Source organism: Rattus rattus, chromosome 10 (genome assembly GCF_011064425.1).
Source record: "Rattus rattus isolate New Zealand chromosome 10, Rrattus_CSIRO_v1, whole genome shotgun sequence".
In the NCBI taxonomy this organism is placed as follows: Eukaryota; Metazoa; Chordata; class Mammalia; order Rodentia; family Muridae; genus Rattus; species Rattus rattus.
This window is the reverse complement of record NC_046163.1, coordinates 13,324,055-13,347,975: the sequence shown is the minus strand read 5'-3', so window position 1 is coordinate 13,347,975 and position 23,921 is coordinate 13,324,055.

Sequence of the window (23,921 nt, the reverse complement as noted above, 5' to 3'; positions counted from 1 at the left end):
ATGCCAAATGGCGAGAAGGTTGCTGAAGATTGTCAACAAGCTGGTGCAGCTTGTCCAAACTCAACAAAGCCACACAGAGCCAGAGCAGAGCCTGAACCCAGCTCCACCAGGAGGAGCACACAGTAAGGAAAATGACCCAGTAGGGAAAAGCACTTGCAACTCAATCCTGATGACCTGAGTTCAATCCCCCCAGGCAGGACCCACATGATGGGAAGAAAGAACTGACTTGCACAAGCTATCTTTTATTCTCCTCAGTTGTAACATACACATGCGTACTTGCACATGCAGACACAGATAGACAGACACACAGCACACACTAATACTAAATACAAATTTGAAAGGAAACAAACAAACAAACAAAAAAAAATAACAGAGAGTGACTGTCCTAACCCAGTCCCGATTCTCCTCTAGGTTTTTTCAGGCCAAACAGAAGGGAGCCCCCACAACAAAGCAGACACACCCATGCCAACCACCATCAGGACTGAGAAAGCTCCTTTCCTATGTCCATCCCTACCCCCTGCAGGCAAGTGAAGGGGTCCCTCTTCCCACTGGGGAGAGAGACAGAATCCACATTCTGATGGCTGAAAGACTGGGCTCCTGGAAGCAGAGCTCTGAAGAAAAGGCCAGCCTTCAGGAGCTAGAGCAGAGGGCAGATGCATGTCTGGCATCCATTTGCCCATGGCTGACCAATGAGTGACCTGTGTCCCCAGAAGCATCTGAGGAGTGGATCCATAAGCACCCAATGGAAGAAGCATTCTGGTAGGGAGAAGCATTCTGGTAGGGAGAAGCATTCTGGTAGAGCACCGTTCATGATACAGATTCCAAAGGAAGAGTACAGCACAGATAGCCTGGTTGAAAACAAGATACTCTCTAGGGAGGGGGGAAACGGGGCACTGGGGAGACTCTTAAGCATCCCTCCTGGAGGCGGGGAAGCATCACTCACTGTCTGGGTGTTTCCAGGGGGCAGAAGCACACAGACGGGCAAGGCCATGCCAGCCCATAATTACCTCCTCCCTTTCCTGCACTTTTAAACTCCTGTGGTAGTTGATCGTCAGCAACTCCTTTCCAGCGAGAGAACCTGACTTTTCAGAATTAATATGTGCTTGTTAGCTGTGCCCTAAGTCAATGTCTCACGTTAATTACACTTGGCAATGAGAAACGGTGCGCTGGGGAGGGCGAGTTGGTGCAGGGACCTTGTTAGGACTGATGAGTGTCGGAAATGTTTCAGGGAGGCAGCTGCAGGGCAATTTGGGACATCCTCTAGGCCTGGCGCCAGAGGGGCTTGGTGAGGAGCACCTCATCCCATTTACCTGCATGGCCTTAGAGCACAGCTGCCTGCTATGAGGTCAAAAGGCCTATCTGGAACAGAGGGGCCCCAGACATCATCTCTCAGAGCCACATGCCCTAGGTATTCTGGCTGAGGGCCAGATCTATTGCTAATGGAAGGCAAGAGGGAGTGAGACTGAGGTCACATATAGGCATTCTGACCAGTAGCCTCACAGGACCCTCTCCTGCATCCGCCAAGACCAAACATCATACAAATATGAGAGCTAAAATGTTGTCCCCCAAAAAATGTTTCCTCTGTCCCAGCAGCACCAGCCCCAGTCATTATAGGACAGAGCTGAACTATCTACAGTTTGAACTCTGACCCACATGTTTGACAGGCAGGTTGTCTTCCTCCGTTCACTTTTACCTTCATCAGTCACTGTTAGTCAACTTTCCATTACTGTAACAAAGCACCTGAGGTGGTCATCTTATCAAAAGAAAAGATTTGGGGCTCAAAATGCCCAGTATATCATATGCATCCTGTTCTCTTGTACCTACATCAGATAGCCTGACTGCCTGTGACCTCAGAGGAATTTGATGCTTCTGGCCTTCACGTGCACCTCTACTCACACACACAGAGAGCCACGTACATGACCAAACACATATGCATAATTTTAAAATGGAATAAAATAAATTATTTTTAGAAGAAAAGGTTTATTTGAGCACAGGTTTTCAGAAATATCTGTCCATGTTCATTTGGGTCCATGGCTTTGGGGCTTGTTACCAAGCAACACATAGCATCAGAGTAAGTGATGGAGAAAAACACGGTGTCTCATGGCCAGAATGCAAATTAGCAGAAGACAAAGAGACTATGATTCTACTAACCTTTAAGAGCCCAGCCTCCAGGGACCAGAAAACCTCCACTCAGCTCACCTAGTGGGTGTGTCCAACCAAATGCCTTTGGTCCACATGAGGCCAAGGACGGCTATGAATTCTGCTCACTCACAAGTCAAGAACTTACTCGAAACACCATGAGCTTTTGACTACTTTTGTCATTTAACTTGATTATTGGGGACTTAGTCATGAACTTTGCAGATGACAACAACCGTCCCAACCTCAAAAAATTGGACACCACTGTAGGTTTCCAACCTTCCCAGTAGTGCCGCACTGGAGCCCAAGCTTTTAATATAAGGATCTTCGAGGGGACAATCCAGATCCACAGTGCTATTAAGTGGCGGTAAAGACTGTAAACGTGGAGCCTAGGAAGAAGGTTCCCCGAATTTGGGGGTAGTCTATCTGCAGTCTGTCCACATATCTATGTGTCTGTGTGTCTATCTACCTTTGTTCTCTCTCTCTCTCTCTCTCTCTCTCTCTCTCTCTCTCCCCCCCCCCCCCCCCCTCCCTCTCCTATCCCTACTTTCTCTCTTCTCTCCTCTCTTTTTTCCTCTTTCCCTTTCTTTCTCTCCTTTCCCCCTCTCTTTCATTTCTCCTCCCAGCCCCGCTACTCTTTCTCTGCCTTGAGCTCAGCAGTTCTACTCCGCCCCTTCCTAAGACAGATGATTTGCTACCTCAGCACATTTTCCAGGGCAATGGAGCCTTCCACTGTGGACTGGACCCTCACACTCTGTGAGCCAAAGTAACCCTTTCCTCTTCATTTCTTGACTAGATCGGTATGTAATACAGTCACAGCAAGCGTCTATGTAGCCCCTGAGGCCTCATGTTTAAAAAAGAAGGAAGGATGGGAGGAAGAAGCTAAGGAAGGAAGAAGAAAGAAACCATCAGGCCGGTGTATGCCAAGTGCACACTGCCTGACACACACTGAATCATGTGACTTTCACACACACCTTGAAAACTCCCCATTTTTTAAATGAAAATGGAGCACAAAGCCCCAACATAAATGTTTGCAAAATTATCAAGTCGGGGAAGAACCACAACTTGGACCAGGATATTTTTCAGTCTAATTGATTAGTATATTCACACATGACACGGGGACACACATGACACAACGTGCATATTGAGGCCAGAGCACAACTTTGTGAAGTTGGTTCTCCCCTTCTACCTTTACGTGGGTTGTTACACTTGCTGCTTGTACCTGCTGTGACCTCTCTCTGCCCAGGATATCTTCACAGTATGTGTTGCAGGAAGCCACGCTGTGTCTCCAGATAAGATTTCAGGGCAATGTCTGCCACCCAACACCACCAGGTAAGCAAGACAGAATTCAACACAGAATCCAAGAGGAGATAGGCACAGAGATATAACTTAACAGACAAACCTCAGCCACCTGCCAGGCACGAGCTTTAAACACAGCCACTTGATGCCCCGTTGTCCTTTGCTCTCTGTAGGCACATGTCTCTGATACAACCAGAGGAGGTTTAGCTAATGGCAGGGATAGTGGAAGAGGCTTTCCATATCACTTTCTGGATGATCACGTATACTCATTTGTCTTGTTTTGTTCCAAACAGAATCTCGTGTCACTCAAGCTAACTTCAAGCTTGCTATATATGGGGCAATGACCTTGAACTTCTGATCCTCCTGTTTCTATTCCCCGGGTGTCTGGTTCATACAGTACTGAAAATTAAATCCAGAGTTAATATATACTGGACTGAGCGACATCCCCAGATGATGTTGTTGTTATTGTTGTTGTTGTTGTTGTTGTTAAGCAAGAATTATATTACTTCCTTCCACAGAATATGGAAATACATCGATGTGAAGATCACTGGGTATCTAGAGCTTCATAGCCATTCATCCTTCAGGATGCTCCTTAATCTCTCTATGCCTCTTTCTCCACATCGGTAAAACGAGCTCTCTGAGACAGTATTTATTCTACAAATTATGCTGGCTGATCCAGTATGTGGACTAGAACTTGACTCCATGGATAACAGCACTTGCAACAAAAGCATAAGGCCAGAATTCAAATCCCCAGCACCCATATTAAAGAAAAAAAGATGAATTTAGCTATACTCTTGTAACCACAGTATTAAGGGAGCAGGGGCAGAGACAAAAGGATTCCTAGCACATGCTGGTCACCAGCCTAACTGAGACTTGAGAGGTTCAAGGTTCACTGGGAGACCTTGTCCAAGGAGTAAGGAAAAGAGTGAGAGAGTAAGCTATCCAATGCCTCCATCTGACCTCTGAGCACTTGAGCAAGTACAGACACACACACAACATACACTACACACAGCATATACCATACACAGACACACACACTCACACAACACACCTAACACACTCATACAATACATACAAACATACACATGACAAAAAAAACACAACACACAAAGCATATCACATATCATACATGGACACACAACATCACACACACACACACACACACACATGTGTTTAGACTGATGCCCACTACATCGAGCTACATGTGCTGTTATTACTATATTTTGTTACTAATTCTTCTATATTTATGGATTTTATGAGTAATTGCTGCCTTAGGGATTTCAGTCTTCTCAAAAAAAAAAAAAACAGGCTAATTTTGATGGATGTGGTTGTGACCTATTTTTCAAATAATTGCTACTTTCAATTGAACAGTCTCTCCTTATGGCTTGACAGGTGGCATATTTATTGACATTTTAAAGTGTGTGTGTGTGTGTGTGTGTGTGTGTGTGTGTGTATGCATCCACACATGTGCGCTCTCTCTCTCTCTCTCTCTCTCTCTCTCTCTCTCTCTCTCTCTCTCTGTCTTGTCTAACTTATCATTTTAATTCAGAGGATGAAAAACACTGTTTCTGACAGGCTACTAACTACATAATTGCTGTAGAGTAAATCTTAGCAGGTGAGGGTTTGCCCCAGAACCCATCAGGGTAACATGTGTTCTCTGCTGTGCACAAAGAACAGGAGTCAGACACTAACAGCAGCCATGTCACCCTCCCTGAGCTGGAATTACAAATGTGCTCTGCTACTTTTGAAGTTAGCTGAGACTTTGTTAACAAAGGGCCAGAGCTGCTTCCTGACTCACCTGTGTCGCGAGCAGTCAATCAAAGGACAGCTGAATTACTCCGTGTTCCTCCTAGAAAACTTTAAAGAAAAGAAGTTGCAGACTTCCAATGCAAATGTCATTAAGTTTGAACGGTGAATTTTAGAGGTGATTCTGTGCAGAAGATTTGGAATTAATTCCTTTTGCTTATCTTCAATCCTGCAAGACATTCCCAACACAACCATCAGGACTACAAATGCAAAAAAAAAAAAAAAAAAAAAACACCAATGCTACAGTCTAATTATTGGCATTTTCTACCTACGATGCATGATGCATGATATTATCAGCCCTGTGCATATCTTCAACCTTGAAGGGCTAAAGGAATGACCAAGAGACCGTGTTTTTGAACCATTGTCATTAGTCAGAGGACACGGTGAGAGTTAGGCAGACTTCGGAAATAAATAACACGGTGTTTGTGCCCTGTGTCTATCTTTGAGCAAGATATTTGCTGTTTTAGGGGCCACAGAGATGGCTCAGTTGGTGAGGGGCTTGCCGTGGAAGCACGACAACCTCAGTTTGATCTCCAGAATCTCCACGTTTAAAAAGGCAAGGTATGGTGGTGCACGCGTTTAATCCCAGTGATGGGGAGGCAGCAGACTGGTGAATTCCTGCACCTGAGTGGGCAGCAGCCTAGCCTACTTGATGAGTGTCAAGCCAGGGAGAAACCCCAGGTTCAGAACACAAGGTGAGGAATGACTATTGTCTTTCACATGCACTCCCACACAATTGCACATGTATGAGCACACACATGCATACATGAGTGCACACATGCATGCACACGTGTGCATGCATGCACGCGCACACACACACACACACACACACACATAAATAAATTTTTAAAATGGTAAGCATGCACTGTTCACCTGGGTGGGTCATCGGCTATGCCTTTCCACGTATGCTCTCAATTATACTTCCCTAGCTATTAGTGTTTCTGACTCTAAGCTAGCAGAGCCATGTTAGGGACAGGCTTCCACATGCCTCTGTCTCTCCCCAAAGAGGAGCAGTAATCTACTGATGACTTCCCAGGCTGGACTCAGAGAAGCAGAGTGAGAAAGGGGTCAGAAAACAGGGGCTAAAAGAAAGCCTATGGCGGCCTTTGGCGAGTGCTTATGTCTCCTTAGCACACATCGTGAACTGCCACAGGCTGACAACCACGCTGATGTGCAGAAGCCTGAACATCCCCATCAGAGACTCAGGCCCAGTCATGGGGCCACACCCAGCACCTCTCAGGGTAGGCAGCAGGCCAGACAGAATGGCTGCGCTCAGACTTCTCAACCAAGGTGTGTCCTATGTTGAAAAAGAGATTGAGAACTCATTCTGCAGGTGATGACACAGTTTGCTGAGTCCATTCCTGAACCTCTGCCCTCTCTGGTGAATGATTCCTGGCAGGTGTTCAGGTGATGCTGCAACGTTGAAGGCACCACTGAACCTCAAAGTCATCCATGACTAAGTAAGGAGCTCAGGTCAGTCTTGGCTCCTTGATACCTCATCTACACAATAACAACAACAACCACAACAACAACAACAGATCCAAATCCAGATGAAGCAGAGGTGGGCAAGATGGCTCAGCAGGTAAACATACTTGCTGCAGGCACCTGCTCTCCAGAGTATTAGTGTCCTAGTTTCATTTGTGTTGCTGGGATAAACATACCCTCATAAGATGGAAAGAGAGAAATGGCTTTCACACGTTCTCCTCTGACCTGCACTGTGGCATCTAAACACACTACACACACACACACACACACACACACACACACACACACACACACACACACGCAAAATTTTTAAAATAAATAAAAGGTAATTTTAACAAAATCGGGTTTCACTGATGAGCATCAATCCAGAGCTTACACAGTTCCGAGGTTTGAAACCAGAGTTATCAGCTATGCCAGCGTCCCTGGTTTGGGGGAATTTAGGAGCCCCAGGCATGCCACACACAGGTGACCAGTGGATGAAGTTGCTGTTCCCAGAGTGAAACCTGAAGTAAGGCCTGAACAGCGCTGAGCTAGTGTGCAACATGGCCTTGTAGCAGCCTTAGATTGGGGCCCATTAATCAGAATCTTTACATCTATCCGTCTTGGACTTTGGATGATGGTCAAAACAGGTGATATGGAGGCTGGGGGCAGTCAGATGGCCTAGTTGGTAGAGACGCCTGCCACCAAGCCTGACCACCTAAGCTGAATCCCCAGAACCCACATGGTGGAAGAAAAGAAGTGACCCACCCAAGCTATCCTAACTTCCACAGGTATTCCACAGTGTGGATGTGCTCCACAACCACCACCACATGCGCACATGCACACACATACACCCACATACACATGCTGCCATAACTCGCACACACAAAAATGTCTAAATCTTTAAATGTAATTCAACTCTCTTTTTAAGAGAGGGGGGGTTGGGCAGTATGTGAGGTTTAAGTGAAATTATCTGATTTAGGAGGATTGGAAAGTCAAAGCTTTGGTCTCGGAAGGACATTCTATGACTTTGAGATACCTGTTTCTAGAGCAGGTCAGCTCCTTCAAGATCTGAAGCTGGACACTCTCAGCCTAGAGTAAGAGACAGCAAGCCCTAATGTGCAAGCTTCAGTGTCAGTCGTCACGTCCGTCGTTGCTTCCTAGCCAGAGAAGCATGGGTAAGTCCTTACTGGGAGTCTCTGACCAGTACTCAGTTTGCTGATCTGTAAAAAGACAGAGAAAAAGTTGCCAGTCTTGGTGTAATGAGTATTCATTAAGCAATGCATATAAGGCCAGGGCTGTGGCACAGTCATTACAGCACCTGCCTAGCATGCACAAAGCCCCGAGTTCTAACCCCGGCACTGCATAAACCAGGCATGACAGTGCACCGTAATCCCAGCACTCAGGAAATAAAGCCAGGTCAGAGCATTAGAAGTTCAAGGTCTTCCTTGGTGGCATATTGAGTTTAGGGCAAGCCTAGGATAACTGAGACTGTCTCGAAAACAAAGAGAGTAATAAAAAGTGTTCACAGGGTCCTCAAGTTTCCAGAAGCAAAAGCCCAGGTTCGTCAGCACTCATCTCTGAGGACCTACTTTCTGACTCTCCTCAACTTCCCTGGGAAGTGCAGCTCCTGTCCCAGTGCAAAATACTCGGAACCCCTAGCCATGCGATTCCCCTGATTTCCAGGCCCACACCGGGCGGGCAGGTTCAGAACAGACTTTGTCCTGCGCCTTCCTCGCCCAGGCAAAACACTGGCCAGGAAACCACGACCATACTGTATAATGTGTGAGTGTGGGGGTCTTCCTCCCGAGCCTATGGGGCAAAGGCAGGTGGCGGGGGAGGGAGGGAGAACGCATGAGCCGAAGCTCACACCTCACTTATTTGTAAGTAGCCCATGTGGTTTCACTTCTCACCCACTTTTCCAATGGGAGCATGCGTGTTAGCACCTGGGGACACCTGGGTCCAATTAGCCCAACCATTTCCCTACGAAATGGTAGTCTCCAAGCGGTGGGACCCTGCTGCTCTCCCCCTGCCCTCAAAGAGCTAAGGTTCTGTCCAGATTTAGGATGGCAAAACTAGAATTAGAGAAGGGGCTTGGGAAGTGTCCTTCAGGCCCCGGGGAAAGAGATCTGGAACACCTGGTGACCTCGTGACTGCCAGGCGCCCAGATGTTTGGCATTCCTCAGTGGCCACGCTGGACCCAAAATGGAAGCCAGCCTGGTCGAGTGCTTCAGAGGGCACTGGGGCTGCAGGGTCATCTTTGCAGGGTCTGGCTGGATTTCATGGTCCTCAGTGGGCCAGATAAAGATTTGCTAAGGGTAGGAGTGCCTGGCCACCTGCTGGGAGCCTGGCCCAGCTTGGGGAAGCTGCCTGTGCTTGCCATAGCACTAGAAAAACAAACCAGCTCGCCCTCCATACTACCCCAGATGTCCCCCTAACACCTTGATGGACTAAGAATAAATCACTATTCGCTCATCTCCAGTGGGGGCCAGGACTTCCTACGAAGGGGAAATGGGCCTTGGCCCTGATGAGGCAGGGGTCTGGCAACCACCAGCGTGCACTAGAATTCTATTCTGAAAGTGAAGGAATTCAGTACTTTTTTCAGTGTGCTTCCTCGTTCCCTGAGCAATTGGGCCAGATAAAATGCTGGGTTTGCCAAAGTTGTTTGGTGTGTGTGTGTGTGTGTGTGTGTGTGTGTGTGTGTGTGTGTGTGTGTGTCCGCTGCAGGTGTGCCAGCACATATCCTCCTGGGTTCACCTGTGCTTGTGTGGGGGCCAGAGGTTGTCTTGGGTGTCTCCCTCTTGTGATCTAACTTTCGGTTTGTTTATTTCCTTTTTTGAGATAGTGTTTCTAACTGAGCTCAGAGCTTCCTGCTTGCCTAGACACCAAACCTCAGAGATCTGCCCATCTCTACCACCCCAGAACATTGTAACACTGGGGTTACAGAAGTGTGCCAACACCCCAAGATTTCTACATAAGTGCTGGAGAACTGAACTCAGGACCTCATGCTTATCCACCATCCCAGGATTTCTACATGAGTGCTGGAGAACTGAACTCAGGACCTCATGCTTATCCACCATCCCAAGAGTTCTATATGAGTGCTGGAGATCTGAACTCAGGACCTCATGCTTATGCAGCAAGCACATTACCACCTGAGCCATTTCCATGGCCTCGTTTTTTAAAAATGTTTTTGCCAGCTTAGTAGTTAAGACTAAGATTTTAATGTCCCTGTATAAATTCGTTATTAACAGAGCAAAACATATTTCTATGTCTAGTGCTCTGCTCGTTTACGGCTTTATTTTCATGAAGCTTTTTTTCTTCAGCTTGGACAGCTATTGTAGCATAGCTTGTATTGATTTATAAGTACTTTTTATATATGAAGGCTAATTCCTTGTCAGATTTATTTTGCTGAAGTGTATTATTGACTCAGAAAATCTCTTCTCTTACAGATCAGCTATGACTAAACTTCCAGTGACATCTTTAAACCCTTGTCACCTTATACAACTTGTCAGTGTACAAGATGTCAGCAAGAATGGAATATCAGGAAGTGCCCTCATATATCTCTTTAAACCTAGAGAAGTATGTGGGTGCCTATTTCCTTACTGGTTCAACCATGATCATCTGTGTCAGTAGCCTGCCTTGCTTCCCTGCCCTGAGCCAGGCTACATGGCAGACAGAGCTCTCTCACAAGCAGTTTAAGTGGCATTTTACCAAGCTGAGCAGAAACCAGCCTCCCGCTGACACCAACACCTCACATCCCAGAGTTCTGGGCTCAGCTGCAGATGTCAGCAGTCAGAATGAAAACCATGAGCGCGATCAGCGACATCAAATGCTGACAGATGTTTCTGTCCCTTGCAGTTACTGATGTAACAAGTCACCATGCACCCAGCATGGCTGCCCTGGGCTCTGCTTTTCATAGCTGAGGGGAAGGAGGTCTGAAAAAGAGTGGTTGGGGACTTCAGAGGGCTTTCCTAACAAAGTGAAGTGTGTGCACAGCAGGTGACGGCCACTTCTCATGGAGAGGCCCCAGAGGTCCGCATGTCTGGACAGCCGCCTTCATTCATTCAAAGCTTGTTTCACAGATGCGTAGGAGAAGGATCAAAGGTCACCATCCACAGAACACATTGCCCAAACTTATACAGAACGATGAAGAACTCGACAGGGGGCTGTGGAGATGGAACAGTGGTAAGACACCTGGTGCACAACATGGGACCTCCTAGGACCCACATGAAAAGCCAGGCGTGGTCACATGTGAGCCTGTCAGTCCCAGTATAGTATGGCACAGAAACAGAAACAGGAAGAATCCTGGGAGAGCCTAGCCCTAGGTTCAATAAGCAACCCTGACTTGGGGGAATAAGCTGGAGAGTGATAGAGAAGGACACCTGGTGTCCCCCATGGCCTCTGCTCATGCATGCACTGGCACTCACACACCCACACACTACTGCTATATACCACACTCACGCAAACACCAACAAGGAATAATAAATTTACAATTTAAAAGGAACCCAACAGGAAGGGCTTTCCACAGGGAGGAAACAGCTCGACACTGACACACAGCAAGAAAGAGAGGCGGCCCCTGAATGGCAGGCATCCCTTCAATGCTCAGGGGGCCGTTGCTTTCCCACAAGATCTTTGCACCTTGTGCTCATGGGTGAGTCTGAATCCCACAGGAGGACAGTGAGTCCTCTCCTCGGGGCTGTGGACTCCTCTGAAGAAGAGTTATAGACATACCTACAGCAAGGGGCCAAGGTGTGGGAACTCATGTCTGTAAGCCAAGCACTCTGATGTTGGTAAAGGGTGATTATTGTAAGTTCAAGACCAGCCCTGTCCAAAACTAAACAAAGTTAAATTTTTTTAAAAGACCACAAGGGATTCAACATCATGTATGTTAACACACCAAGAAGAGATCCTGGGGGTGCAGCCAGCAGATAGAGTGCTCCCCTATTGTGGCATCAAGTACTGGATAAAAGGCATGATGGTTGATTGCCTGAGAGTCCCAGTACTCCTGAGGTGGATGCAGAAAACCAGAAGTTCAAGGTCACATTCTGCTTCATAGCCAGTGAAGGTCACAGAGAGAAAAAGGAAAGAAAGAAGGGGGAAGAATCAATGCAAGGTGGGATGGTTTGTATATGCCTGGCCCAGGGAGTGGCACTATTTGGAGGTGTGGCCATGTTGGAGCAGGTGTGCCACTGTGGGCCTGGGCTTTAAGACCCTACTCTTAGCTGTCTGGAACTGAGTCTTCCACTAGCAACCTTCAGATGCAGATGTAGAACTCTCATATCCTCCTGAACCATGCCTTTCTGGATGCTTCCATGTTCCCGCCTTGATGATACTGACCTGAACCTCTGAATCTGTAAGCCAGCCCCAATTCAATGTTGTCCCTATAAGAGTTGCCTTGGTCATGGTGTCCCTTGACAGCAATAAAACCCTGATTAAGACAGGAGGGAAAGGAAGGAAGAAAGAAAGAAAACATGGAGGACGAAAAGGCACCAAAACCACAGGAGTCTTATCTTAGTTAGGGTTACTACTTGCTGTGCTGAAACACCATGATCAAAAGCAACTTGGGGGAAAGGGTTTATTTCACACACACACACACACACACACACACACACACACACACACACATACACACACACATACACACACACACCAGTTTATCATCAAAAGCAGTGAGGAATGGCACTCACACAGAGCAGGAACCTAGAGACAGGAACTGACGTAGAGGCCATAAAGGGGTGCTCTTGCTGGCTTGCTCCCCATAGCTTGCTCAGCCTGCTTTGATATAAAACCGAGGACCATCAGTCCAGGGATGGTGCCACTCACCATGGACTGGGCCCACCTCCTCAGTCACAAACTGAGGAAATGCCCTGCAGTCAGATCTCACGGAGGCACTTTCTCAGCTGAGGCGCCCCCTCTCTGATGGCTCCAGCTTGTATCAAGTTGACATAAAACTAGTCAAACAAGTTGTCAGGTCTCTAAGATATCCCAGCCCTCCCAGGCTTATTGTCTGCTCTCCTTGGGAGAGCTATGACTTCTAGCTCTTGGATTATAAGGTATGGGTCCTTTCTTCCCTCCCCAACCATCATCCCTTCCAGGACAGACTTGCCTTTCACTGGGACAGTCTGAAGACTATGAGAAGGAGGAGGAGACATTGAGTCTCTCCGTGGTCCAGCTCCTAACCATGACCTCCCAAGGCCCCAAGACTCTCAGCCTCTGCTATGGGAAGAGCTGCTTCCTTGGAGCCCAGCTGACACCCCAGAAACATGACAGAGTAAACTCACCCGCCTATGGCAGGGAGGCCTGTGGCAAGGAGCACTATGCCCGTCTGCACATCTGCCCCTCATGACAGCCTGAAGCCTTGTAGTCTGGCCTGGGGTGAGCTCCCACGTGAGAAAGCTCCTGGTGTGTGCTCCCTTTAACCCATTTCCTATTGCTGTAACTTACACCACACACTCTTTTATTTCTTTATATTATTATAATTACCTCATTCCCCCTTCCCTTTCCCTCCTCCAAAGTCCCACACAAGTCCTCCTTGTTCTCTTTCAAATTCATGGCCTCTTTTTTGCTGTTAATTGTAGTTACATACATATCTGTATATGTATGCAATACATATTCCTAAATATGTAAACACAACCTACTCAGTCATACTTGCATGTATGTGTTTAGGGCTGACCATTTGGTATTGGACAGCCAACTGGTGTGCTCTTTCCTAGGGAACACTATTTCTCCCATTTCCATCATGTCTTTGTTGTTTGTAGTACTTTGTGTAGCGTTGAGACCTCATGGGCTTCCCTCCAACCACTATTGTTACTGTTCTTGGTCAGGTCATGCTTAGACAGCAATGCTGGTGAGACTTCATGGTGTTGCTTCTGGCATTCCTAGGAGACAAAACCTCATACAAGCTCCCTGATCATCTTGTCTACAGTCTTTCTGATCTCACTTCCCCAGTGCTCTCAGAGCCTTAGGTATTTTGTAGGTACATCCCCTGTACTACACTACACAGCTCTGCATTTTGACTGGTTGTGGTTTTCTGTAATGATCTATTGCAAAGAGAAGTTCCTTTGATGAGGGGTGAGGACTACACTTATCTGTGGGTCTAAGGATAAATATTTAGAGACTGAGTATTTTTTATGAAGACGGGAAATGTATTTGCCATAGGTTCTGGAGGCTACCAAGGGACCACATGGAGGGAGGGAGGGGAGCTTCTTGCTCTGTCATAACATGCCAGTGGGTGTCATGTAGCATGAGAGGTGAAAAACAAACATAGTTAAGAGAGAGAACCAAACCTTGTCTTTTATACCTAACTCACGGCCAAGAGAACCACCCCCTCCCCAGATAAAGACATGAATCAGCCCCGCCCCCAGAGCCCCACCATCATAACCAAACACCGATGACAAAAGACCCCTCCTAATGCTGCTGTAATAGAAATAAATTTCTACATAAGTTGTGGTGTGAAGAAACTTTTAAACCACACCAATGCTTTTTAGGATCAGTGTTCTGTTTCTCAGCATATGCTGCGTGAAGTGTGGCTTTCCATGTGTTCACACAGCTAAGCACTAAGTTCCAGCCATCTCCCAGAGTCTATCTATCGTCTGTCTCTCCAGCATCTGCCTACCTTGTATCTATTGCCTATCTCTCCATCATTTCTCTGTCATCTATATTCTGTCTATATAACGTCTACCTGCTATCAATCTTCTACCATATGTCTATCATCTCCATCATCTGACATCTACGTCTAACATCTATCCATCATCTATATTCATTATCAATCATCAACCATCTATCTATCTACAGTGGTTTGAATGAGAATGCCCCCCACACACTCAGATTTCTAAATACATCGCCCCCATTGGTAGAGATACTTGGGAGGCATTGGAAGGAATGGTCTTGCTGCAGGAAGTGTATCATGGGAGGCAGGCTTTGGGTTATAAAGGCGCCATGCTATCCCTGTTGTTCTCTCAGTCTCATCTTCCCAGTTTAAGGTGTGAGCCCCCGGCTGCTGCTCAAGTTAGCGTGCCTGCCTGCCGCCATGCTTCCCCACGATGGTGAGGAACTCTCACGGCTCTGGAACCATAAGCCCAGACGACAGCTTCCTTCTGTAAGTTGACTCCGTCATGGTGTTTTATTACAGCAATAGAAAAGTAACTAACACACTATGTTTCACACACACGCGCACGCACACACACACACACACACACACAGAAGGGGCAGAAGGGGAGACAAAGACAGAGCAGCAGAGCCTCCTCTACAGTGCAGAAGTCTGAACAGCGACTTCAGAAGGCCTGCTGATTGTGTGAGTCCATAACAAAGGAGAAGTCAATAGTAGGGAAGAGTGCCAAGAACAGGAGTCTTTGGGCACATGCCCACTAGGGACCAGGACCAGCGGCAGGAAATGAAAGAGCCCACTGGGGAATCATCCCGGCACACAGACTGCAAAAGCAGGGGACCCACAAGTGAGGGAGGTAGTGGGGCTGCTAGGACAATGCCTTCCTGGAAAAAGCCAACAGGTTGCTCCCAACAAAGCCGAAGGTCCCGTGGGGAAATGGATCCCAGAGGGACACATGTGCTTAGGTGGGATAACTCGGAGCCTTTGAGCAGGAGTCAGAGGAACAAAGAGAGAAGAGCAGTGCAGAGAGGCTTCTGATACAGGATGAGGCAGCTGCATCCGGGGAGTCCCGGGCCATTGAGTGCCAAGAATGAGGAGTGCCTGTGTGGAATTCTGCTTGACAAAGGAGCCTCTCAGTATCAGGCTGCTATCAGTGATGGCAGAGCAGAAGGACAAGAGCAGTGAAGCCCCAGAGCAACAGGAGAAGCCAGCATCGCTCTCTGCAACCTGCTTCTCCTTTGCCTGCTCCAAAGGGAGACTGAAGCGGATGTAAAAGCAGGGGCAAGAGCAGGTCCAGACCCACAGGGAACTGTAAGGTGCGCAACAGGAGTGGCATAGGCCATTGCAGAGAGGAGGCCCAGAGAGGCAGAGGCATTGGAGGAGGATGCACAGCGACTTAGCAGCACAGTCAGTCTGGGACCCTGCTCTCCCGACTCTTAGTCTGGTTGTTCCTCCGGAAGCATGTCGGTTCCTACTTTCTCTGCACATGAATCCCCAAGCTCAAGTAGATTTTCTGCATCATGTGGCACCAAGATATGTTGGGCAGATCCCCAGTCTGTAACTCCATACACATGAGCCAGAGAGAACCCATCATTACGGTGGATTCCACAATGGTGGCCTCTCCCCTGGCACCTTGGTGCTTTCTCTCTTCCACAGTCTTATGTCAATCAGGAAAGACAGGGATGACTTCTAGAACTCCACAGATACCAAAACCCCATCCATTCCTGTGTCACGTAGAAATGCTGTGGTCTTTGCATAGAGCCTACTCACTTCCATTGTACTTTATTTTGCATGGGGTGTGTGAGGTGCGTGCATGCGTGTATGTGTGTATGCACATGCCATGGCTTACGTATGGAAGTCAGAGGACAACCTCAGGCATCTGCCTTTCTCTTCCACGTTGTTTGAGGCAGAGTCTCTTGTTTGGAACTGAGAATGCCAGGCCAGGTAGCACAGGAACTTTCCAGAATTCTCTGTTTCTGCATCCCATCTCACCATAGGGGCATGGGGACTCCAGGTGCTTGCACAACTGAGAAGCTTTTCCATAGATTCTAAAGATCTGCCTATCACTTATCTATCGTCTCTTTGCTTACCTATCTGCAAGCATCGATCTGTCATCTGACTTCCTATCATCCATCTTTTATCTATCTCTATCTTAATGTCCCCTGATTATGCCTGAGAGGGACTGAGCAGCAAGCTTAGCAGCATCTCCATTAGTCCCTGGAACTCACTCCTCCCTAGTTCACTTGTGGGTTGAACCAACATTAAGTAAATATGATTTGAATGTAATGCAGCTGTAATGGATGTGTTCATATTTTTTCTTATTGCTATACCCTAAATATATAAAAACCACTTGCACAGCATCCTTGTTTCATTAGGTACTTAGGTCCTACTGACAGTAGAGAGATGATTAACCACTGAGCCATCTTTCTGACTCCTTTTCCGGGTTCTTGTGACATCATTGAGATGTATCTGTGCACAGCAGTGGAGATGGGCCCTGGCCTGCTGTCTGTTGCTCATTTAAGATACACGCTCCATCACAATCCTTAGGAGCAGACATACATTTCCTTCTCCACCTCCCTAAGTAAAGTCCCTGCCTCATGTCCAGCCCTGTTCCCAGGAGGCCCGTGACCACCAGCAGTGAATCAGCCTTTGGTCCTTGCCTCTCCAGACCTCTGCTACTGCTGTGGCTGCTACAGTCATAACAAAGATAAGGCCAGAGGAGGAGCCTTGCTGTTAGGCAGTTTCTAAACATCATCTCATGTGGCCAACACTTCAAAACCCCCAGCCGTCCCTCAATCACCCTAGCCCTTGATCCTGGTTTAAATGAGCCTTCTGGTGCCAAGACATTGTTAGACATCTGGTTTCACTTGGCTTGGGCAGGGGGAGTTGGGGGATAGGAAGGGTGGGAATGCAGCTACCTCAACTCAAACCAAACCCTCCAACTCAGAAACACGCATCAAACCTGACCCCATACAACTGTATTTCGAAACAGTAGGAGAAGGGTAGAGAATGAACATGGAGAGAGTCGTCAGAGAAACCCAACATGGCAAGCTAGGCCTGCTCTCCTCCCCAGCAGGTGGCCCTGCAGCTGCCTTGCTTCCAACCGGCCACCTGTTGCACCCAAAGATGTCCAGGCTAGAAACTTGGGGTGAGCAATGCCACCATCAGTTTCTCAGTCATCTTTCCCGGAGCCATCAGTCACCAGGGCTCCTGGTTCCTCCTACACATCAGTCTCCTGAACTTTTCCTGGGGAGATAAGAACGAAGGACTATTCACTCTAGAGAGGTCACTGATAACAACAGACCAAAGTCACAATTCTACTGAAGTACAACTTGGTGGTCCAGTTAGTTAATTGGGGTCATTTAAGGGAGTGTAAGTGAAAGGCTGCTTACAGGAGCATGCGCAAACCCAACACAGCTACATCACCGCAAAGTACTTACCCATCATGAACGATGACCTCAAAGGAGGTGTAGCATGGGGGTCCTCCGTTCAGTTAACCTTCCAGTTCCTATAGAGCATCTCCCAAGATCATTTGGAGCTGGGGAAACAAGGCAAAAGAACTAATGGCTGCAATCCCAGCCAGAGCCCTGTAACCCTCCTCTCTTCTAACTACTAGAGAATATTAAGGGCTCCACTACAATCGCCATAGGCCTGGCTAACACTGTGCTGTTCTGCTCAGTTACCATGGCTACCAGGCCATAGTAATCTCTGATTGAAGATGACAATTTAATGAACATGTTACACCTGGAGGAAAAAGAGTATACTCTAATAATGACCCTCTAATCCATCCCGTCTGCCACACCCATCACCACCAGTCTCCCCCAAGTCGTTCTTACCTCCCTCCCTCTCTCCCTCCCTCTGGACCCACGAAAAATGTTCCCGAGAGCTCTCCCTGTACTAGCACTTCTCCCTCTAATAAGCTCACATTACAGTAGTTAGGGACTTTGCAAACCTACAGCTGCTTACAACCATACAATGAGCTCAAACTAGGGTCCCAAAGCCCCAATGGATCCTCAAGTACTCACCCTTCCGTCTCTTGCCTACTGCTCCAGCTTCAGCATCCGTGATCATTCCTCACCAGCCCTGGATGCATCCTCTGGGCTTCGGCTCAAATAGGGAGGTCTCCGTGCTGCCATTGACCTAACACTGTCACCCAGCTTCAGTGTGAGCTCATCTCTGCTCTTCTCCTTTATCTTCGCAGGAACCTCACTCCTACAAATTCTCTGTGCTCTCTTCTCTGCACCCTCCTCACCTGTCAAGCAGCCTTATTGTTTAAAGCTCCAGTAGGTCTGTAGGCCTCTCCTGTCAACACTCAACTCTTAGCTCCCGTGGGGTAATTACTTGTATGATGCTTATCTTTTCCACAAAACTGAAAGTGCTTTGAGAACAAGGGCTCTGGCTCTCCGCTGTGCCAGGGCGAGCCTCAGCTTTCTGGGTAAAAATAAAAAGTGAATGCGGTTTCTCACTGCCCACCCCCCTGGGTCCCCATGTTGGCTCTGAAGCTCTGAATGGTCACTGAATGTTCATCTTACATAATACATGAATATTAAGCTCATGCATTTAGCAGGCTTAAGAAGATGCCATTTTTGTTGGGGTTTCTTGTTTGTTTTTTGTTTTGTTTTCTGCATAACGTTGATGTGGGAAGAAGTGGTTTCATGGGAAAGAGAGGGGGAAGGTGTGGAGGGGAAGGGAGAGGAAGAGCACCTGCTGCCAGCTGGCCTTGCATTGGCCATAGCTGGTAGAGCATGTCCTTCGCTCTTTCATAGCATCTGCCAGAACCGGAAGGCATTTCCATCTGTGACTCCTGCCCTACATGAACTTCTAACTTCAAAGGGCTGACACAAAAAAGCTCCAGAAAAGATTTTGAGTTAACAACACAGTTATTGGAGGGGTGGAACGTCCATCTGGCCATAGCTCTTCTTGCTTACCTTACTCCCTTACCTGATAGCAAGCCTAACAGCATAGCCATTTCCCATTCTCCTCTGGAGCAAGTCCTCTAGACGCAAATGCCCATAATTTTTGACCCAGGGACCATATTCTCTGTGACCCAGGCTGGCTGTTCTTTACAAATTAGGGTCCCATCTGCCTGTTCATCATACATTTCACAATGGAAGTTTAGAAGTTTGTCTTGAGATGGGCCTTGAATTCTCTTTCACAGACTTTCTGGCCTCCAAAACCTATTCCCCATCTGACAGAATGAAAGTCTGGCCTTGCAGGCTACAAATGGAGATCTGCCTTGATTGCTCCAGAAACATGTGATTTACATTTCCTGTGGCTTTATCAGTCTTTCTACCCCCACCCCTTCCCTGGCTCCAGTGTCTTAGCTTTCTCCCTTTGTCTCTGGGGTGCAGGTCTCTACAGCTCAGTCGTAGAGACATTATGGCTAAACACTTTGCTACTTCATGAAAGAGGGAAGTCTGCCCTGTTTGTAGCAGTACATATAGCTACATCTCTCTTCTCCCTGTACCCACAAGTTGCAAAAAACCTACCCTTGTGACCCACAGATACCTAAAACATTGTAAATGTCTTCCATTATCAAGATCAGTCTCTGTCTTGAACCAACCCTCTCCCAAATCTAATGAGTGACAAATATCCTCTTTTTGGGGGGTGACACCATTTTATTATTGGATCCTAAAAAGTGACCCAGGGGACAAGCTTCTGGTGATGTCTGTGAGGGAGTTTCTAGATTGGTTTAACCAATAAGAAGCCCACCCTAAATGTGGGTAGCATCATTCCATTAACTGGAATTTAACTAAATGAAAAAGGAAAAGGCAGGTGCTCAGAAAAGCTTATCATAGGGATCCAACTCAGAGATCCCAGAGCACAGTTCTAAGGCTCATAGAAATGGGAGATAACCACAAAGAAGAATTCTAACATCAGATCTTGAACTAGTTCTAGATATATGATCTTTCCAAGGAAAACCAAAGAAACAGGGTAACCAAGAAAATGGAAATACAGCACTCGTCCTTTCAGTGAATAAGTATAAACATCCAAGTAGCAGGCTATAACAGGTTGTCACTCTGCTACAAGAAAGACCAGTGGGACTCTGGTAATGTGGTACTATGTGCAACTGAGGAAGGCAACATTACATCTCTTTCTGCTTAGGCAGAAGCAAAGGAGACAAGAATGGTTATGATTGTTTGCATTTTAATCATGTGGGGGGGGATGTGCACATGAGTGCAAGATCTCTCAGAGGTCAAAGGGCAGCATCAGATCTCCTGCAGATGGAGTTACAGACAGTTACGAGCCACCATATGTCGGTGCTGGGAACCTGGGAACCGAATTCAAGTCCTTTGTAAAGGCAGCAAGTGCTCTTAACCACTGAACCTTCTCTCCTGCTGTGATACTAAATGTCCCACAACTCTTCCTTTCTTCTCTACAGCCAAGGTTTTGTCCTGGGTCTCATCTGTAAAAGGTGTGCTCTTTAAAAGAGTTGTGGCATCTTGGCCCCTTCCTCATTCCCTTTTGTTCCTGGCTATGAGGTGCCATGTAGCAAATTTCAACAAGTTGAGGTAGTCCATTGAGAGGGAGGCTCAAAACTCTAGAAGCAAATAAATGTCCCATGTTGGGAAAGCCGAGTGTAGAAGATTCGTGAGCCCTTCCCCCCTCCCCCCGTCCCATGAGCCCACGGTAGAAGACTCTGAGCAGCTGTGATCTGTGGAGCTGCCTCCAAGGTGTTCAGAGAACTCTACGCCACAGCTTCCCTGAGTCACAACTTCCGTGAAGGTATCCTTTTCAGTGAGTCATCACGGATGCTGTAAGTGACCCCTCACCCATACTCCTGTAAGCAACCCCAGTGGACTCATGGGTTCACCAAGGTGAACGTTGGTAGAATTATTTATTACCTTGGACTGCTGTGGATTCCCTGTCTGGGGTAAATAGTCTTATGAACATTAATGATCCAGACTCTCGGGTTTTGAGATTAAGAACCTGGACAAATAAAAACACAGAGAAAATGTATCGACATGGCCCTCACCAAAGTTGCGTGTGTGTGTTTGTGTATGTGTGTGTGTGTGTGTGTGTGCCTGCACTCACACATACCACCAAGAAAAAATGCCTCTTTCCCACAGTGCCTTGACAAAAGTATCACGCTTTGTCAAAAGTACCTTTCTACCAAGGGACACATCCATGTCTAAGAACTTCTAGGCTTGCCTGAGTGGTATCTTGCAAGTATCAACCATTATAGCTGACCACTAGTAATCAGACCCATGCATAACCAGTGGGACCATTTATTTAAGCTAGCAATTGTGAGACTCCCACATCATCCCCGTTAGGACATTATAACAGTTAGGCCCACGGAGGTAAAGAAGTAAAATGTATGCAGTACCAACATGAGGTCCTGAATTCGATCTCTGGAGCCCATGTTTAAAAAAAATGAAAATTGGGAGTGAGCGTTTGTACGTGTAATCCCAGAACTGGAGAGGTAGAGACAGGTGGGTCCCTAATGCTCACTTAAACAGTCAACCTAATCTCCTTAGTGAGTTCTAGACCAGTGAGAGACCCTGTCTCAAAAAGCAAAAGGCAAACAAAAAGCAATACAGATGGCAGCTGAGGGATAATGACAACCGAGGTTGCCCTCTGGCCTCTATACACAGGCACACTTACAAGTGCATATGTGCGTGTGCACACCCTTACACAGTCACAAACCACATACACGCAAACTCACAAATTATCATAAGAAATCCAAGCTTTATAAGATTAAGGCTCGGAGGAGAGACAACTGGTGAGATGGTTCAGTAAGTGTGCTTGCAGCCAATCCTGACTGCCTACAGTTGAACCAGAAGACCCCATGGGATGGAAAAAGAGAATCTACTTCAGCAAATGTCCTCTGATCTCCACATGCACCACCCTACACACACGCACAGAGAGAGACAGAGAGAGACAGCGAGAGACAGAGAGAGAGAGAGAGAGAGAATGTAACAAAGATTAAAACTTGGATTCCCTTTGCGTCCCTGGAGCAAAGTGGAACCACGCTGTCCCACTAGACTTCTGAAGCTTCTCAGGAGCACATTCCTGAGCCCCAGTCTGTAGGAGAAGAATGGCTGTCCCTAGTCTTGTCACTTCACAAACTGTGTGAAAGACTGGGCTTTGGTGAGTTCCAGACCCAGAACATTCATGAATCTTCTCTCCTGGGTGGCGGGTTGCCTTCTCTCTTGAATTCAGAAGGAGAGACTCCCAGTAAGATAAATAGATGCTCCCCCCTCTGCACAATATTTTATACAGGTACATGGTTTGGAAAATTAGGTCAAAGGAGGGAGGGAAAATGGTGATTCATTACCTGGGCTCGGAGGCAGGATTACCTCATCAGATATTCAAAGGTAATCAGTTTCTTCCCAATTGTCATGGTAATGAATCACCATTGTTAATAAATTGGGAAGTCAGTTACACTTTTGAGTGGCTGGATAAACCAGAGCTGCCTGGCATCTGTCTTCATTAGAAAGAAGCCAATGGGGTGGCCGTGGAGACTTGGATGCAGGACAGCAAGCCTTTATCTTCACCTGACATTGAGGGAATTCCACCTTTTGCTTGACCTGATCATCAAGGCTGTCCAAGCAGGAGAGTCCAAGTATGACTTTAAACCTGAGGTTACCCGTCAGAGATCTATGTTCCCTGGGGAAGAATCAGAGACAGCAACAATTGGTTTATTGACTGAAGCAACAATGGTAAGGAATAATTTCTGAACATCACTTGGCTCATACAGAGGTCTTCATTAGAATAGGTATTTCTTCTCTCTAAACGAACCACACTGTCCCACTAGACTCTCTAGAAACGAGAAACGAGTCTAAGCATACCACCACACTCTGAATCTCTAGGGTTCGCCTATAGAGATCTCACACTAGAAAACCGAGGCCCAGGAAGCCGGACATGGTAGCACACATCCGAAATCCCATCATGAAGAATGTAAATCCAGACAAATCAGATAGTCACGGCTAGTCTCAGCTACAGAGTAGGTATGAGGCCAGCCTGAACTACTTGAGACCTTATCTCAAAATGGGGTGAAAGACGGCTCAGTCACTTGCCAAGTGGGCATGAGGATGTGAAGTCAGAATCCCAGAACACACCTGGGGCAGGATGGAGTGGCACACATCTGTAACCCCAGCAGTCCTACAACAAGATCGGGAGGCGGGAGAATGCTAGAAGCACTCAGTCAGCAAGCCCGATATACACAGTAGTGGGCAGCAAGTAACCCCACCTCGAAAAAGATGGAAGGCAACCGAAGGTTGTTCTCTGACCACCATATGCAAACAATCATACATAAACACCCACATTCACACATACAAATAGGCATGAATACACCACACACACACACACACACACACACACACCCCACATACCACATATCAAATACAGACACACGCATCACACACATGCATTAAGCGTACACCCATCACACACCACATACCACATATCAAATGCACGGACACATAACACACATTTGCATTGTACAAACACACATCACACAGGTCACACACACATTATACATAGAAATGTAGCATGTATGCATTATACACATGTACATCAATTACACACGTTAAACACACATCACGCATACACAAATATTTTAAGATAATTGTTTAAAGGAAAGAAAGCTAGGGCACAATGGCTGGAG